Source organism: Notamacropus eugenii, chromosome 5 (genome assembly GCF_028372415.1).
Source record: "Notamacropus eugenii isolate mMacEug1 chromosome 5, mMacEug1.pri_v2, whole genome shotgun sequence".
NCBI lineage: Eukaryota > Metazoa > Chordata > Mammalia > Diprotodontia > Macropodidae > Notamacropus > Notamacropus eugenii.
Window position 1 is genome coordinate 202,994,153 of NC_092876.1, and position 20,129 is coordinate 203,014,281.

General features: G+C 38.0%; 1 protein-coding gene across 1 annotated transcript in view; it reads right to left on the reverse strand.

Annotated features, from left to right (window-relative positions):
- STARD13 (StAR related lipid transfer domain containing 13) overlaps nucleotides 1-14,846 on the reverse strand; it is a 750,665-nt gene extending 735,819 nt beyond the window's left edge. The window contains exon 1 of the mRNA XM_072616415.1: nucleotides 14,599-14,846. The gene's annotated coding sequence lies outside the window, so the exon portion shown is untranslated. The remainder of the gene's footprint in view (nucleotides 1-14,598) is intronic.
- Nucleotides 14,847-20,129: the final 5,283 nt, after the last annotated feature.

Consider the following 20,129-nt stretch of genomic DNA (forward strand, 5'->3'; position numbering starts at 1 on the left):
ACACTAAAAATTAGGGGACAGATTTCTTTTTTGAGTGCCTTCATCCCTTACATGGGGAGTAATGACATGGTACCTTCTTTGGCACCATATTGGCACAGGGGATCTCATCTATCTGGGTCATCCTTCCAATGATAATATGGATTGGCTTCTCATTCTGTCTATGTCTTTTCATAAACTCTCTCCAAGGGGTGTAGGGACCTTTCTCTAAATCTTTTTTTTAAACATGATGCAGCTTAAAGCATGGTCATAGTTTATCTTTCAATCTAGCTATGTAATTGTTCCATCTGCTTTGCCACTCATTGATCTTATCTTTGATCTATCTTTTTTGTGTACTTGCGGGACGTGAGCAATTTTTTCTTGCTAGTATGTGGCAGACTACTCATGCCAAGTATGTCTGTCCATTAACTTTTGAGTGGCCTGAAATTGTGATTCTTTCGAGATTCCTCCCTTACCACTAATACTTGCACTCTCTGTTACCTCTAACGTTACCTCTAACCAATCTTGTACATAGCTTGTTTGCACGTAGTTATCTCTCCCTTTAGAATCTGAGCTCCTTGAGGGCTGGGACTGTCTTTTTCTTTGTGTCTATCCTCACTGCTTAAACAGTACCTGACACATTGTAGGAACTTAATAAAAGCTTATTTACTGGCTGACTGACCAATTATTATATTCCATGACTTGCAGGCAGAGAACATTATCAGAAAAAAAATCTTGATGTTAAAAAGCTAGGTTTTTGCTTTAGGAAACATTTGAAGTTATTAAAAATACCGTACAATTATCCAAATGTAAGCCTATCTCTTGCTCCTTTCCAATTCCAGGCCCAATTAATCATCTTCAGTCTGTTCAAGATGTATGTGCACTTTTTCAGGGCTGTATCCTGAAGAGATCATACAGACAGGAAAAGGAGCCACATGTACAAAAATATTGGAAATTGAGGGGATGCCCATCAATTGCAAATGGTTGAACAAGTTGTGGCATATGAATGCAATGGAATATTATTGTGGTATAAGAAACGATGAGCAAGTGGACTTCAGAAAAAAACTGGAAAGACTTATATGAACTGATGCTGAGGGATGGGAGCAGACCCAGGAGAACACTGTACATTGTGTGATGATTAACTTTGATAGACTTGGCTCTTCTCAGCAATGCAAGGTTCTAAGACAACTCCAAAAGATTCATGATAGAAAATGCTATGCACATCCAGAGAAAGAACTTTGGAGTCTGAATGTAGATCAAAGTATGCTGTTTGCTCTCTCTTTTTTGTTTTGTTTCTTCTTTCTTGTGGTTCATTCCATTGGTTATAATTCTTCTTTGCAACATGACTAATATGAAAATATGTTTAATGTGAATGTATATGTAGGGCCTGTATCAGATTGCATGCCATCTTGGGGATGGGAGAGAGGAGGGAGGAGGAGAAAATGTGGAACTCAAAAACTTGTGGCACTGAATGTTGCAAACTAAAAATAAATAAATAATTTTTTTTAAAAAAGAGAAAAGATATATGTGCACCAATAGAACAAATACATGTTAAAAATAGAACAGCTCTATAATATGACATAGTGACATTAGTCACTATATAAAAGCAATTTTCTTTCGGTGGGGAACTTTGACCGTATCAGGAATTATGGGACTTCTTTCTTGGAGTGGGCTGTGCAAGTGATTAATTGATTAATAGCTAATATTTATGTAGCATATTAACATTTCTAAAGTGTTTTGCATTCATTATATCATGATCTCATATATTATCTGATTTGATCACAATGTTTGGCTGTGAGGCCAGACTTCTGAACTTGAGGTTTCAAGGTTAGGCCTCAAGGAAGCAAAATTTTGTAATAGCCTCTTTTACTCATTATAATTTAAGTAGACAAGTTTTCAGAATGTCCTTTCTTTCTTCCTTCCTTCCTTCCTTCCTTCCTTCCTTCCTTCCTTCCTTCCTTCCTTCCTTCCTTCCTTCCTTCCTTCCTCCCTTATTTTCTTTTTCCTTCTTTCAATCAACAGCCTAGAAAAACTTTTATTTGACTTACGATACCTCTTTGTAGTCATTTCAACCTACATATCAGCTATTTTGTACCTTTTCACTAGTCTAGCATTTTGACAGCCAGTTTTCAAATCCTCTTTTCCATTCTCTTTTCAGGCACACTCCTTCCATCTCCATGCCTTTTTAGACAATTCAAAGTTCACTTCAACAGGACCTTGTTGAATTCGCTTCTCTTCCCTATACCCCACCAATCAGCAGATTAGATGTATACTTGGGTTGACTGTTTTCTTCTAAGGCCTTTTGCACACTGTCTGCCCACCCCACTTCTTTCTTCTTTCATACTTTTCCTTTCCCTTCTTTCTTTTATTTTTTATTCTTGTCTTCCAATCTGAGATATGAATTCTGTGACAGCTTGTTTGAAATCTAGGTAACCAGAATCTGTCCGACAGCAGGCTTAAACCTCTTACAAGGCTATTGTAGCACAATCTCAAAAACTAATCAGCATTAACCATCCTTAAATCTCTCACAGGGAATGTTTTGACAATAAATGCATTCTTTCTCTTTGCCTCATACGCAGCAGTTTAAGAATTCTGAGTGATCTCTGCTGCAGTTTCATCTTTATTGCAGTAACTGAATTGAGAAGACTTTCCCATGCTCTTTTTCACACATAGATTCACTTGACTCTACCTTGGAAAGGTCCAGATTTATCATGGGAAGAATTAGGGAGACCCAATTCATGGCATCAGAAGCACAGGGAAGTAATAGCTGCCATGGAGAAACTTTAGACTGTCAGGCTGGTCATCATTTCCCTTCCTTCATCACTTGGACCCAAAATGAGTTGGCTGGACCAGGCCAGTGAGCACCATTTCTTGAGAGACAGGACAAAAGCTATCTGGGGCTATAGCTTATTGAATTTAGCAACTAGTGACTCCTAAATGCAAGAGATGAGTGAAAACATGTAAACTTTTAACTTTGTAGGTCTTTTCCTGAGGTCTCATTCAAATGGTGATTTTGAAAAGCTCTTTCTTTCTTCTCCCCTTCAAGTGGGAGTGCTGATTGGGAACATATGTGTGAAAACACAAAGGCTATTTACCAAACAGTTTGAAATCAAGGATGAAAGGAAAATTTAGAACAATAACAGACACTTTACTGCGGATGGTCAAAATCTTACCTCCCAGGGACTGATTCTAAGGTCTGCAGTACTATATGCTGGTTCTCATTTTCTTGTTTATACCTGAACCAATTAAAAGCCTTTCAATCCAAGCATATATTATGTGTTTTTGATGTTATGACAAGTCTCTTTTCTAGGGAAACTCTTTTGATTATCAGTTTCATTAAACAAGACAAAAAAAAAAATCAGACCCTGTCTTTAAGGTCTTTACATTCCTGACCAGATGCTTCAAGCCTTAACTTCCCCAAAGAGTCTGGATTATCCACACTGAAAGATTTGGGACTGGTTATTTACTTTCTTCAAAGTATGATTTGTCTGTCTCTTTTTCTCCTCTTTCTCTATTGTGCACATACAAGTTCTAAATACACAGGGTTCTAAGAGAGCTCTCTAGAAAAGTCTCAACTAATGGCAAGAAAACCTAGGAAAGCTCCTTCCTTGGATGTCCTTGGGGGTGAGGATCAGATTTTCAGGATCTGCAGTTTGGTGCAGAACGGAAGGAAAGGCTACAAAATGTACATGCTGGAGGCATGGTGTTATCTTGCCCTTTTAACATTTAGCCATTAAAACCCTCTCCAGGGGCATAGCATACCTTACTCCTAACAAAAGTAATATCACCATTCAGATTGTAGAGATATTGCTGACCCACCACCATTACAGAATGAACTTTGAGCTGTTCCCCTACCTCCCATCCCCAAACAGAAATGGAGTTGTGCTGATTCATTGCACAAGATCCCCTTGCAACTGAAGGCAGACCTTTGGAAGACAGCCAGCTAGGATCAGGGGTACAGTAGGCTGTGACTGTAGCAGAAAACAAAAGGAGCCAACTCACCTGGGGCCAAACCAATGACCTTGGTCATGTTACTGTGCTACTTTTACCCACTGAGCTGATCTCTCCTTTCCCTTTTGCCCTCCTTTCTTCTTTCTCTCTTCTCATTCCCCCTCTTTCTCTCTCTCTCCCTTCCCTTCCCTTCCCCTTCCTCTTCTCCCTATCCTTTCCCTCTGCCTCTCCTCCTCTGTTTCCTTTTTGCCTGTCCTTCTATACTTACAAAGCAATTTAGCTATCCATTTTTACAAAGAAATTTTCCTATTCAGGTATATTCTTTTCCTAACCAGATGCTTCCCCTTCTGAGTTATTGTTCCTAATATATTTTTTCTAATGTGTTATGCATCTCAATCTTTAAAATGAGGGTGTTGGACTAGATGAACTTTAAGTTTCCTTACAATTTTACATCTAAGACCCCTTGACCCTCAGGCTGCCAACAATTCCCCCATGTGAGTGGATACCTCTGAGCATCATATCTCCAGGCAAAGCCAGCAGATATCTGAGTGGGAGTTTTCTCTTCTACTCAAGATTGCAAGATTTTTTTAACTCCTTAGCTTGACTTCAGCGCTTTTAATCTAACTAGTAGGCTAAAAAGACTCAGAGTATGTGGAATCATGTAAATAGTAGTGTCCTTGATTCCATATTGAATCTTTCCCTGTCTCTCAACATTATCATGGGAATGTCAGCCCCCAAAGAAGAAAATCTACCTTCCTTTTAAAGTCTTTCAGGGAAGGGGATACTGTACCTCTTTTCCCACTTAACAGCAACTTAAGCCTGCAGATAGCATCCTCTCCAATAAACAGTAGCAAAATTTTAGCAGATTGATGGGGAAGGTCTTCCTCATTACTTGCCTTCTGAGACACACTCAAAATTCTGCTTTGTTTTTTGTGTTTAAACAGCCTACCATCCCACAGGAAGATACAGTGATGATAAAATGAAGTCAGAATTTCATTTATTTTATTCAATTGGCTCAAACTGTTATAAATCCTAAGAGAGTGGCTGTTATCAGGCTGTGCTTGGAGAATTGCACACCAATCTAATAGATACCCATCCTTGGCAAAGTGACAAAATGAGGAAGCCTGTGGATTTTACATTATACAATAATAAGATTAGAGAGCCAAGGTGCACAGGTTAAATAAAAAATAATGCAAATGTATCCTTTTAACCCATCAATCTTACCTTTCAGAAGGTAGATAAGGCTTTAGGGCTTTCTTTCCATTTCTAAACAATAGCAGCCATTATGACTATTGACAGATATCATATGGCTATTTTAGACTGGAGGATCTACTTTTGTGTATCCCCAAGCTACAAGACTGTTCATTACCTCTTTTATTTTGCCTGATATTTCTGAAAGCATGACAGAAGTTTCTTATAGTGATTAGCAACAGTAGATTTTATATAGCACTTGAAGGTTTGCAAAGCACTTTTGCATAGCTCTCTCATTTAAACTACACCACAATCCTATGTAGTGGGTGCTATTATCCCCATTTTCCAAATAAAGAAGCTGAGGTTCAGAGAGGCTAGGTGACTTATTCAAGGTCACAGAGGGAGTAAAGAACAGAGGTAGGATTCATATTCTCTGACTACAAATTCATACCTCTTTCTGAGGTGTCTCCTGGCTCTAAATCTAATACTCCTCCATGGCCTCTCAAATCCCAACTCTTACTCGTTTTGGCAAGCAGATATATAAGAACAATTTTGGAAATGTTATGTTACTGTCTGGCAGTTCCTGCTTTATAGAGTTCTCTTTTCTTTTTTTTTTTTTTATTCTTTTATTCTTCATCTCCTTTTTCTTCTTCTCCTCCTTCTCCTCCTCTTCCTCTTCCTCCTCCTCCTCCTCTCCTCCTTCTTCTTCTGGTACTGGTTACTTCAAAAACTATAAGTCAAATTTATCTTGGATGCAGAAGTTCATTGATCCAGTCTCTTCTCTGATATCTAATACCTCCATAGAAGAAATCCACAGAATGTCCCTTGTTTTTATGCTCAGAAATTTGATCTAAGCCAGTTTATAGGTTATTCTAAAGATCACACATTGTATTTGCTTTTTGTTCTGGAAATCTTATAATCATCTTTGTCCCAAGGTATTTCAGACCAAACCTGTGAGACAAAGGAAAAGTGCAAAGGACAATCAGGCTGTAAAGGCATGTTGTGTACTCCCTGGGGATGGAGTGTGACAAGATTCCCTGTAAGAAAGGATTTTGAAGATACGAAAGAATCAGCAGGCCTTCTGATGCTCCAATCCAGCACTCTCTCCACTTTCTAAGGTCCTGCCCTTTTGAGATGGCATGTTTTACATTTCTTTGTAAGACGTAGGACCCCTCAGCCTTAATGTGAGAACTGCTTCTCATCCTTGTTGTTTTCTGACATATCATTCTTCCCTGGGAAGCCCTTGGGGTCAAGTACAAAGGGTAGTCTAGCTTAAAACAGAATTGTAGGCAGTGGGCATGAAATAGGATTAAAGTTACTTATAAATATGTCACCACTTGCTCATCCTTTCTCTCCCCAACCCCTTTCATTGTTTATATTTCTGAAGAAAAAACTCCTACACACTCCTTTGGTCAGTAAGTATCATGTATATATTTGCTTTGTGCAAGGGATGCTGTGTACTCTGAAAAGCCAGAAATAAAGCTTATTCATTTTCAGTATGATAGAATATTTTTAATTCATCTAATATTCATTAGTTCAATTGCCTACCCTGTAGAACATACTGTGAAGTATGTTAGGTGCTGGGTATACAAAGATTAAAAATGTCCTGGTCCCTACCTTCAAAGAATTACAGTTTAATTGGAAGGATGCAGCAAGCATCCTCATAAGTAAGATATAAGGTGGAACTGGATAAGGTAAAGCAGAGAGACCAACAAAGTACTCTGAGAAAATCTGAGAAAGAGCATAAAGAGGAGGGGCATCAGAAAGGCTTCACTGAAGAGGGAACAAGAAAACTCCTTTCAGCAGAGGAACTGAGTGCACTTGGCAACTCCAACCAGTTCGTTACAAGATCATAGAATTATATATTTGGAAATGCAAGTTTATCTAGTCCAAGACCCCCATTTTACAGTGATTCACCTAGGGTTACACAGTTAGCAAGTGTCAGAGGTGGAATTTGAACCTATGCCTCCCTAGACCCAAATCCAGCACTCTCCTATGCCAAGAAAGCCCATTCCATAGTCTTTGTATAATTGGGGCACATATTTCTGAAACTCTCTGTCTACTTCATGCAGACTTTCCCAGCTTTGGAACCCTTTTTAAAAAGTCCTTTCCCATATCCTGAGTAGATCCTTGGATTTGGACACCCTGTGAACTCTATCTCAATCCTTTTAAATCCTGAATTACATTGTACTCACTTTCCCCAGGAGAGTTCTTTCTCTGGAGAGAGTGATGAGGTTCAGACTCTGGGAACTTCCTTGAGCTCTCCCAGTATCTCCTCACAGAATCTGGCCTTTCATACTCAAATTGAGCTCCCCTTGTATCTCTCCACAGAACCTGGCTTTTCATACTCAAACCTGTGACTATTGTCTGTTATCTCTTGATTGCCCCACCTGCTTCCCACGCAAACCCTCCATTGCCAGATATCTCCTGATAGCCTCCAGCTGTTTCCAGCCATTGACCCTCCTTGGATTCCCTCCTTGGACTTCTCCTCAAGACCCTTCCTAAATCCCTCCTCCCATCACCCTGGACTACCAGACCACTCCCCAGATCCCTCCTCTACTCTGTTCTGTATTTAAGTTCCATCTTGCCTCCATGAAGGCGCTCTGATGCAATCCAGCTCAGACTCTGTCTAGCTAGGATTCTATCTGGCCTGCTTGGGAATACAAGTGTTACAAATGCTTAGGCTTCTTAAGAGGCAACCCAATTTGGCGAATGTTTAATAAACTTTGTTTTCTTTGGCTTTAAGAAGGCTTGAGTCGAATTCATTCATGTTGGTATTTTGGGGTCCCCCCTTACCCCTAAACCTCTTCAAGAGGAGTGTGAAGGAAAGAGTGGATGAGGTGGATTTCAAGCCTTCAGTTTTCCTGGCTTGCTTCTGATCAGAGGGATTTGTCCAGTGAAAGTTTTCCTATTTCTGTTGCTTATATATTCAGACTTATATGCATATTATTGACATTCCAAATTGTATGCAGAAAAGTTTGTGGCAGAAATTCTCTCTCAAACAGAAGTTTTCTATGTATGAATCCAGAAACCCCTCCAATCCTAGCCTACTGCCTGTTTGTAACAGAGAATTCCTTTCTTCCGTGGTTGTCAGGTGATAACAGATATCAGAACTCACCCAGATAGACTTTAGCTTTTGCCAGTAAAATATTAATTCATGCTTTTCCCTTGGTTCTCATACAGGAACCCATGAAGCTGTCTGGACCACACAACAAAGAGAAATTTAAAAGCCAAAAAAAAAAAAAAATAGAAAAGACTGAAATGCTATGTTCTCTTTTGCTCTCTCCCACACAATGCTGCAGATTTTCCTGTCTCTTCATCTATTCCTTCCACCCCCCTTTCCTGGCTATTTTCATTCTCTGTGTCAATTAAGCTTGTTCTGTCTTAGAACATTTTTTTTTCTCAAAAATAGAAAGCCAACAATAGCTATTCTCATAAAGTCATCAACATTATCTCAGGCAAAGGCATGCAAATAATTAAAAAGGAAAAGACACATTCAGAGTGAATTCAGTCCTGGACTCCCAATCCAGATATTCTTGATATTTCAAGAATTGGATTTCTTTTTAGAGTAGTGTCAGGAGCCTTCAGTGTGTCAGTCTCATGCCAGCAGCATGGCAGCAGACCCCAAAGCATCCCAGAAGCAAGAAGAGATAGGATTGGCTGCTTGCCTGGTAGCCTCAAACTAGAGAAATCACTTCTATTGCCTTCTTTGCTTTGTTCTCCACTGAATGTAGAATGACTCAGAATTTCTCGGCAATATATGCATGTATATACATATACTTTCCTGTGGGCCCTTTCCTGGATGCTGATTTTTTCTTAGACTGCTTATTTCTGCCTTTTTCCATGTGATAATTAAAACAACAACTAACCTCCCCCCCATTTCCTGCCCTTTTAGGGACTACATATTGACATATTCAGTAGAAGGCTGTATGATGTAGACAGTAAGTGTGAAAAGAGCACATTATTATGGCAATGTATATCAAAATTAGCGTAACTACTGGGCATAGTATCTCTTTCATGTTAAGGAGACATCTAGAGAATCATTTTTTTAATCCTTTATTTTTGCAAAAAGGAAAGACAAGCAGAAGAAAGAAATGAAAATAGCTCTGTATTTGGAGTCAGGACCAGGGCTCAAATCAATATTCTCTCACTTATTGCCTATAGGACATTTCTAACTAAAAATCTATGAATTTAGGATTTTAACACAGGGATATCAAGCTCTGGGAGGCCTCTTTAGATGCTTTCAGCCTCCCAACCCTTTGTTCCATTATATAAAAGACTACATAATTGGATTTACAACTCTTTGTTTTAAGAAATTCAGATAATAGTGAGGTAAATAAATTAGTGATAAACACTTAAATGTTTAAGTGTTTATCCACCAAAATTGAGAATTGGGGCTACAGTGGAAAGGTTCTCACAACCAGGCATGATAATAGAAACATAGATCTTGAGTTAAAGGCCACTCAGAGGTCACTGAGGTCAACCCTCTCATTTTACAGATGAGGAAATTGAGGCTCCAGGGAGTGACTTACTCAAAGACACATAGGTTTTCCAAGACAGGATTTGAACCTAGGTTCTTTGATTTCTGAGCATGGTCACATGGACTTAAGAGACAAAAGGTGTGTGTCTAGGCCTCAGCTCAGTGGCTTCCTGGCCATGTGAACAAGCCATTCAGCCTTAACTTCCCTATCTATATAGACCAGCCAACTCTTTTCAAAACTTATAACCAGCCACTGAAATAGACCTAGACCAAGGGACAAGGGACCAAGGGACAGGATATTGGGCAGTACTTACTTGATGCCTCTTACACCTTAAACTAAGACCAATGGAGTGTCTTTTGAGGGAATAGTTCATGTATTTTGGGGGGATAGGGATAAGGAGTTTGACTGAAACACATTGCTAGCATGTCTAGAATTACTCTTAAAAATTCCAGGAATCTCAGTGCCTTAGGGGTCTTGAGTTGAGGATGAGAGATGGGGGTAGGACTTTAATGTAAAGAGAAAGAAACTTCTGTAAGAATCTGCTTGTGTTGACTTCTTGATTTGTCAGCATGGCTCTTAAGGCAGAGTAGTCTGCCTCCCACACTTTGACCCTCTCCTTCCATTTCCCCCTCATTTTAACTTGATTAAATTCAACAAGCATTTATTAAATACGTACAATGGACTAAATATTGGCCATACAAAAATGAGAAACAACATGGTCTCAATTCCCAAGAGTGCTGGGTTTGGAGCTGGAAAACTTGGATTTAAATTTGGGCTCCTCTCTGTGAGACCTTAGCAAGTTTGTTTACTTCTCTGGGTCTCAGTTTTCCCATCTATAAAATGAAAGGATTGTACTAGATAACCTATAGGTGCTCTAAATCTACACTGCTATAAAGAAGTTATAGGGGCAGCTAGTTGGAACAATGGATAGAACACTGGCTTTGGAAGACATGAGTTCAAATTTGACTTCAGACACTTGACACAGTTAGCTGTGTGACTCTGGGCAAGTCACTTAACCCTGTTTGCCTCACCAAATAAATAAAAAATAAATAAAAGAATAAATAAGGAAATTATAACCTAATACGGTGAGGAGGATAGAAAGGTACACACCAATATGTGTGTCACAAGGGACAGAGTGAGATGATTTATTTCAGGATTGCTTAATGAACCATAATTAAGCAGACTCTATCAGGGGAGGAAGTGCGGTTGAGTGGAAGGAACATTGGAATCAGAGTGAGGAGGCTGAGATTTCAGTCCCAGCTCTGACACTTCCTAGCTGTGTTAAGTGGCAGTAACCTTCCCAAACCCAGTGATGCAAGAGTGTCCTATCTCACAGGGTTATTGTGAGAATCCAGTAAGATAAAGTATGTTAAGTACTTTGGAAATGATGAAGTACCGTATCAATACCAGCATCCTCTGCTATTCTCCTTTCCAGGGACCCAAGTCCAAAGTTCCCTCTTTAGCTCAATTTTTTTTGTGCTTTCTGCCAATTTTTCTCTCTTAGTTGACCTTACCACCCCATTGCAACCCCCTCACCCCACCAGGTCTGATCTTTGTGCCCACAAAGCTTTGCATGAACATACCTGAACTTCACATTTGGAAGGGACCTTGGGGTTTATCTTGTCCTAGTCTAGCCCTCTCAGAGATTGGATAGTTAATGGCTGAGTCAGGACTAGAACACTGGGCTACAAGTTCTTAGTTCCATATATTTCTTTCACTATTTTTAATATAATAATACAATACATTATATAATAATATATTACTTATAACATAATGTATGATACAATATATAATAATACAATATTTTCATTATTGTAAGAAACTTACTCCACCTTTTAATAAAAGTAGGTACCCGATCTGCAACATAGAGTCTTAGAAAGTTGCTCAGAACACTAAAAAGAAGTAAGGAAGGAAACAAGAATTTATTAAGTGCCTACTATGTGTCAGGAATTGGGCTAAGCATTTTATAACTACCATCTCATAGGATGCTTACAACAACCTTGGGAGGTAAGTGCTATTATTATTCCCATTTTACAATCGGGGAAACTGAGGTAAACAGAGATTTAATGACTTGTCCAGGTCACATAGCTATTAAGCATCTGAGGCAGACAATGAACTCAGGTTTTCCTGTCTCCAGGCCCAGCCTTCCGTGCACTATAGAGCCAGCTCACTGAGGAACACTCCCCCATTTCATATCAGAGATAGGACTTGACCTGAGGCTGGTCCTCTTCACCACATCAAACTGCAAATCAGAATTAAGACCATAAAGTGGAATTTACACTCAGAAGATCCTATGGCTCTTAGGAGGACTACAAAGTTTCTTTGGGTAGATGGGGAAATGCAAGGGAAGGGGTTAGAGAAGGTTACTGTGAAGCCCTCATTTTACTATTCATTTAGCCTTTACATATTGTCTTACTACCAAAAACTTCAGAAAAATAATAGTCTGACTTTATACACATATAGCAGCTTTCCTTTCAGCGGCTGAAAGGACATTACAATTATTAAGTCTTAACACCATCCTTGGGGAAGAGACATTTTTCTGATGAGTAACTTTGGGCAGCTACTACATGGAATTATTGTAAGACTCAAATGAAATAAGATTTTTAAAGCTTTGCAAAATTTAAAATGTAACAACCAGAGCAATGGCAATAATAATATTAACTGATATTTTGTCTTGTACAGAAGATGCCAGCCTATGCTGATAGAGGGAATTTGCTCATTTGGAGTTCCCTATTCCAGTGAAATTCCTAAGCCTAGCCAGAACTGAGATTTATATAGGAACTTAAGGTTTGCACAGTTCTTTGGAAACAACTTACGCGATCCTCACTAAAAATTATGAGATAGATGCTATTTTTATTATTTCCATCTTACAGATGAGGAAACTGAAACTCAGAGTGTTTAGGTGACTTCTCTGGGTCCCCTGGCTTTTGTTAGAGGCAAGAGGTCTTCCTGACTCTATCCAGTGTTCCTTCTATCCACTACAAATGGCAGTTATTATTATTAGGAGAACTTTAGGTATTTAAAATTTCTTCTAAAAATCTGCTGGGGAAATAAAAATGGAGGCAGCATGTTACACTGGCCTTATTCTTGGATATCAGCACTTACTCCCCATTGAAATGATTTTGTATTACTTTGCATTTACTTGTGCATATTGGATATAAGTAACAACAGAATAAGTTTTTGGATGCCAGGTATTGTTTTGTTTTGTTTTGTTTTTGTCTTATAGGCACAGTACTTGGCACATGTATCAAACATTTAAGAAATATATGTTGAATTGAATATCCAAAAATGATTCTTACAAAATGATTTGTTATAGAGAGGCAAATGCCATTGTGAAAGGATCACTGGACCTGGAATCAAAAGAGTAGGGAACGACAGGAGTTACCAGCTCTGTTACAAGTTGTGTGACCTTGTACAAATCACTTCACTTGGAACTTTAGAATCAATGAAATACTGAGATTTGACTTGGCCTTTGAAGTACCTTCTGGTTGTAAATCTATGATCCTATGGCCCTACAGAAGAGATCACTGTACATTCCTTCACTTTCATCCACCACCATACACACACACACACACACACACACACACACACACACACAAACACACACACACATACATACACACACTCATACACCCCCCCCACACACACCCACACCCACACACAAACATTATAAGCAATCTAAACCATTGCAGAATTTCAACAAAGTTAACAATGAAAAGAAAGAAAAAATTGCAAACACATAATAACCCTTATTATGATTCCAATGCAAGTTCCCCTTTATGAAAATATTTCATAATACTACCCCCAAGTCCCATAGGCTTCTGGGCAAGCTCCATGACTCCAACCAGCTGTGAACTCGAATTCCAGTTCCACCACCACTGGGTCATAGTTTACTGACAAACAGCTGAAATTAACAGCAGTTGTGAAATACCATTTTGACATATCTGTTACCTACTTAAGACATATTTTTCTTTCAAAACGTTATCAAAAGTCCATGAAAACTAATGGGTTCTTCCCAAAGTCTCCCATACTCCACCAACATTTCGACAGAAGCCAAAACATCAAACACTGTGGTTTACTTGTTCTCAACATTATTTTGGAGGCTGATATCCTAGACTAAGACATGTACACATATGTGCACGTATTCACGTTTTCCACACGAAATAGCTGAATTTAAAAGGAACATCTCTCTTCATAATTAGAATTTGCTTTCTGTTTTCTTGGTGAACCCAAGTGGCATTGTGTGCAGAGGTGAATGAGAGTCTGTAGCTGGGTACAGTAAATCACTTGTATAAAAGATTGCTCTTGCTTATGGTAAAATGAAAGTAGGGAAACAGAAATAAGGGTAGCTGAGAATTTGTACCCTCTTTACAACAGAACAACATTTAGAACAAGATAATGCCATCTACTTCCTTTCAATAAACAGCTATCAGTTTATGAGTCACTCTCTGTAAAGCATTCAACAACTGTGCTCATAAATATCATACACCATCTGTTGACGATATCTGAAGGGTCCGTGCCAACTTCACTGAGAGGCTGAGGAGACTTTCTCATTTTAAGCTTTCTCCTCCTGAATCAACGTTGCCCAGATGTCTAACTTCACCTCTTCCTCTCAAAAAAAGTATCACAAGACATTTTTACAGAACAGTATTAAAACAGATATTTAAACACTTAGAATTTTAGATCCAAAGAAAAGAAAGGGAAAAACAACAGACCACTACCATCTTTTCTAGGGATCTTTTCTTCATTTCTGTGCAAATATATTATTTCTTATAAATATCGTATTGATGATGCCTTTCCAGAAGAATCACAGCAAATTCTTATTGTTTAGTTAAAATTACATATTATCCCAAGCAACTTTGCTGAAATAACTAGCTGCCCTACTGTTCTTAAAAAAAAACAAAATGAAAATACACAAACTTTCCCCCCCCAACTCCTGCATTTTAAATGAATGTGGTTTCACTGTATAGAAAGAGTTCACTCAAAGCAAGAAACAAACCTTATTTCCCCTCTGGTTAAGTGGTTTGCCTCCAGCCCAGTGATTCTCGCAGTTTCTGGAATTCAGCTTGATTCAAAACAGAATCTTGCATGCTGCTCCATATAGAAAACCCTTCAGGTCCTTTCATGCTCTTGGAGAACAGTCTAATACCCCTTGAACCTGGTGAAGGGGACCTTTCTTCTTTGGGGCTAATAAGCCCAAGTGTAGAACATGATGTATAAAGATAATCTCCACACTTGAACCCTTTCCTGAAAGACCAAACCAAGGAAAAGGCTGTGGTCTGTGCAAAACCAGATCAAGTATATCTTGCCAGTTCCTCCACTCCTACTTCCCACCCACCCACCATTCACTCTGTATTCATCATTATTTATATATTTATTTAGAAAACAAAATGTACAGTGTTTTCTACTGTCCCCACTATCTAAGCTAGGGTTAACTAATTGGATTGGCCAGGCCAGTGCTTCCTTGATGTAGTTGGAACAGTCAGTATTCCAGCCTACCATCTGTTTTGTCAGTTGCCCAGGAAGAAGTATATTAGAAGAAGCCAAAGCTCAGGTGAAAGGTGATTTTGTTCTGAGGAGTAGTCTTTCTGACCTGCTTTACCTTTGTTATGGAAGCTATTAATTGTGAATCAGAACAAAAGCATCAACCCAATTACATTAGGCTCTGGAATATCTGGGGTTCTGGAAGTTAAGACACTGAATCCCCCACCCCTTCCCCCCAAAAAGATACTGCAAATGCAAAATGAAAAAGGAGGGTGTGTGTAATACTGTGGAAAGAATATTACTACATCTATAGTCAGAGAACCTGGGTTCAAATCCTAGCATTTTCATTTATAAACAGTGTGACCTTGGACATATCACTTAACCTCTTTTCAATTTTCTCACATATAAAATAAAGGTGTTAAATTATATGGTTTCTTACATTCTTTTCAGGTGTAGCTCTCCCCTTCTTTCTTTTTTTCCTTTATCTTAAGGAAGTGAGAAAAAACAAAATCCTTTTCAACAGATGACAACAGTTCATCAAAGACATTATTCGTTATAACCACGCTGGATTTATACCAAGATGCAAGTTCAACATTAGAATGATCATCTCAGAGGACACAAAGTTTTCACAGCCTTTGACAAAGTTGAACACTTATTTATGCTAAAAACTTTACAAAATAAAGGTATAGAGAAATATTTTCATATCACAAAACATATCTATCTAAAACCGAAAGGAAGCATGATATACAAGAGAGGTTTCCCAATGAATGTAGGAGGAACACAAGGATACTCACTCTCGCTGGTATTATTTAATACAGTTATAGAAATGTTAGCAATTAAGACAAGACAAAGAAATTACAAAGATAAAGCTAGGCAAAGAGGAGATAAAACTATCCTTATTTTCTGATGACACAGTAGTTTACTTAGAAAATCCTAAAGAATCAGCTAAGACACTAACTTAGATAATAGCCTGAGCAAAGTTGCAGGCTACAAAATAGACTCACAAGATCAATAACATTTCCATATAATAATAACAAATTTCAAGAGGCAATAGTAGAAAGGGAAATCTCATTCAAATATTATAAAATGAATGGAATATTTAGGGCTCAATCTACAAAAGCCTATGAAATATTTGCATATATTCAATTTAAAAGTGTTCCTTAAAGAAATAAAAATAACTTAAATACGAAGGTGTGCAAATCTTGCACCATGCCAGTATAATGAAAGTGATAATACTACCAAAGTTAGTTTATAGGTTTAATGCCATATGAATAAAACTATCAAAGGAATGCTTTACAGAGCTTAATAAAATGATAACAAAATTCATTTAAAGAAATGCAACATCTGGAATATCAAGGGAAAAAAGGATAGAAATAAATGGGGAATGACACTTCCACACCTCAAAATATATTATAAAACAGTGGTCACCAAAACTATTTGGTACTAGCTAAAAATGGAGAAGTAAATCAATGGAAAAGACTAGACAAAGGAGAACCAGAAATAATGGAACTCAATATTCCACTGTTTGATAAACCAGAGAACATAAATTCTTAGGAAGGAACTCCCTCTTTGATAAGAACTGATGGGAAAATTAGAAGGCAGTCTGGCAGAAGTTAGCCTTAGACCAGCATTTTATATAATATTCTGCAATAAATTCAAAATGGACATCTATCCTGAACATTTAAGCTCATACCATAAAAAATCAGAAGAGAAGCAGATCATATACCTTTCACAGCTCTAAATACAGCATGTATATTTAACTATCAAGAGACAGATACAGTTAGAAAAACATAAAATAATTTTGAATATATGAAATTGAAAAGCTTTTGCACAGACAGAATTAATGCATCTCAGAAAAGGGAAACATTAAAATGGAAAAAAAAAATCTTTGCCTCAAATTTGTTAGATAAGAATTTGAGTGTTCCAAAACTCTTAGTGAATTGCTGAGCTGTTGAAACTTTAAAATATACTAAAACTTTTGGGATATGATGTATATTCTCTCTCTCTGTGTTTCTCTGTCTCTCTATCTGTCTGTCTCTGTGTCTGTCTCTCTGTCTCTCTGTCTCTCTCTCTCTCTCTCACACACACACACACACACACACACACACCCACACACACCTCTATATATTATGAATACCAAACCCTTATCTGAGATATTAGATACAAAGATTTTTTTTTGCTTGGCTGGTTCCCTTCTCCTACATGCATTAATTTTGTGTATGTATATGTTGGTTGGTTGCTTTCCTTTGTTTTTCAAGAGGACCAAAATGATATCACCACAATAAAGTGAAGTTTCAGTGTGTCCGACTAGCTGATCAGACCAATACGAGCTTGGGATGGTCTGCCACGGATTGGGCACAGATAGTCCATGTGAACATTTGGGGTGGATACTTCAAATTTGCTCATCCTATATTTACTTTGGGCTGTCTCAGTTCTACTTTGCTCATAGAGCATAGCATCCTTTCTGATGTGGGCACACCATGCTGAGCAATCCTGTGCCAGTGTCTCCCATATTGCACAGTCAAATCCAGAGTTCCTGAGAGAAACCTTGAGAGTGTCCTTGTATTGCTTCCTCTGGCTACCATGTGATCGCCTACCCCATGAGAGTTCTCCATAAAATAGTCTTTTTGGCAAGCGTACATTTGGCATTCAAACAACATGACCAGCCCATAGGAGTTGTGCTCTCTGAAGTATAGTTTGAATACTTGGCAGTTCAGCTCTAGCAAGGATTTCAGTGTCTGGTACCTTATCCTGCCAGGTGATCCTCAGAATCTTCCTAAGACAATTCAAATGGAAGTGATTCAGTTTCCTGGCATGGCACTGATAGATTGCCACAAGCATATAACAATGACGTCAACACATTGGCTACGTAGACCTTCAGTCTGGTAGTCAGCCTAATACCTCTTCTCTCCCAAACTTTTCTTTGGAGCCTCTCAAACACTGAGCTTGCTCTGGCAATGCATGCATCAACCTGATTGTCAATCATCCTTCACTACCAAGGTAAGTGAACTTATCCACAGCATCCAAAACTTCTCCACTTGTTGTAATTGATGGTTCCATGTATGGATGGTGTGGTGGTGGCTGGTGGAGCACCTGTGTTTTCTTGGTGTTAATTATTAGGTCAAAATTAGCATATATATATAGATATAGATGTAGTTGATATAGTTATAGAGATGACAAATTTCCAAAAGGCTTTCCCTGGTAGTCAAAGCGTATGAACAAACAGCTCTCAAAATAAGAATTTCAAACTGCTAACAACATATGAAAGAATGCTCCAAATCATAACAATAAAAAAAATGGAAATCAAAATAATCCTAAAGTTCCACTTTATATCTAGGAAACTGGCAAAGATGACAAAAGATGGGAATGGTCAATGTTGGAGGGAATGGGGACAGATAGGCACACTATGCATTGATGGCAGAGGTATGATTTAGTGTAACCATTTTGTAAGGTAATTTGGAATTATGTAAATAGAGTAGTTAAAATGCTGATATTCTCTGAATCAGAGATTTCCCTACTAGACATAGAACCAAAAGAGGTTACCGATAAAAAGAACATCCCTATATATACCAAAATACTTTTAGCAACACTTTTTTTTGGTAGCAAAAAATTAGAAACAAAGTAAATGTCCATTGATTGAGGAATGATTAAAGAAGTTGTGGTACATAAATGTAATGAAATATAATTGTGAAGAAGAAATGATAATTATGATGAATACTGAAATGAAATGAGGCAGAGTACAGTAGACAGAGTTAAGAAAACAGTAAACCCAACCCCTACTACAATGTATGTCACAAGAACAAAAGCTATAAAATAATTGAAAGTGAATGTTGAAAAATGACAAAGCACAATCATGGCTCCAAAACAACAGATCCGTCCTCATTCCTTTGCAGAGGTGCGACGTCACAAACGTGAAACACTGCATATGTTTTCATATTTTTTCATGTATTCATCAACTTTGCTAATTGATTTTCCTCTTCTCTTTTTTTCTTTGAAAGTATTCTTTGTTATGTGGAGTACTCTCTGGGAGGGAGAAAGGAAGGAATATTAGGGGAAATTTAAGAAATCAATAGAAATTATTATTACTTTTTTAAAGGAGAGTGGACTAGTTGGAGGTAGTCTAAGCTTTTGTACAAAATAACAAAGGGAAGCTTGAAGGGCTATGAAAATGGTATTAGTGATACCAAGTGCAGATTTAACCAAAACATAATTTTTCTCTCATTCAATATTTGAAAATGAGGACATTAGTCCTTTTCTTTTCCCTGACTCAAGGGACATCCTTTTTTCATGGGAAGAAATATGAATAATTCAGAGAAACATGAGAAGACTTGTATGAACTGATGCCATATGAAGAAAGCAGGAATAGTAGAAAAATATACATGACAGTTACAATAATGTAAATCAGTGATATCAAGCCCAAAGAAAAGTGGGTCCCTATTGGATGCATATTGACTAAGAAAACCACAAATTTATTTTGCTAAGCATTTCCCAATTACATTTTAATCTGTTTGGGGCCTCATTCCTGAGTTTTGAAGATACTCCTTGCACACTTAGAGTGAGTTTACTTTGATATTAATGAAAACACTACTAACTATGACAACTCAGATGAAAAGTAATGACCAGTGTTGGTTCCAAAGAACAGATGATGAACCACAACTTCCTCTTTTCAGTAGAGGGAAGGAAAAAGGGATGAGAAGGAGTGAACTATGGATATAGAACCATGCATACACTGGCAGGCAAGATAGTTGTATCCCTTGGTTTTGCGTAATTGTATTTTTTGTTACAAGGGAGGGTTCTACGGCAGTGAGTGGTAGAAGTGGGGATAACAACGTTGGGTGGAGATTCTAGGAAATGTCTGTGGTCCGAAAAGCAAAAGGCATCAATAAAACTTAAAACACAGCACTCAGAAAGGACCTCTCAAAAAAAAAAAAAAAAGACTTGCAAATATCTTAGTTAAGTGACTGTGTTAGAGTAGTTCCTATTACTCTACAGTTGCTACACAGGCAATTTAGAGGTTCTGTCACTTAGCCCCTTGGGCCTTGGTTT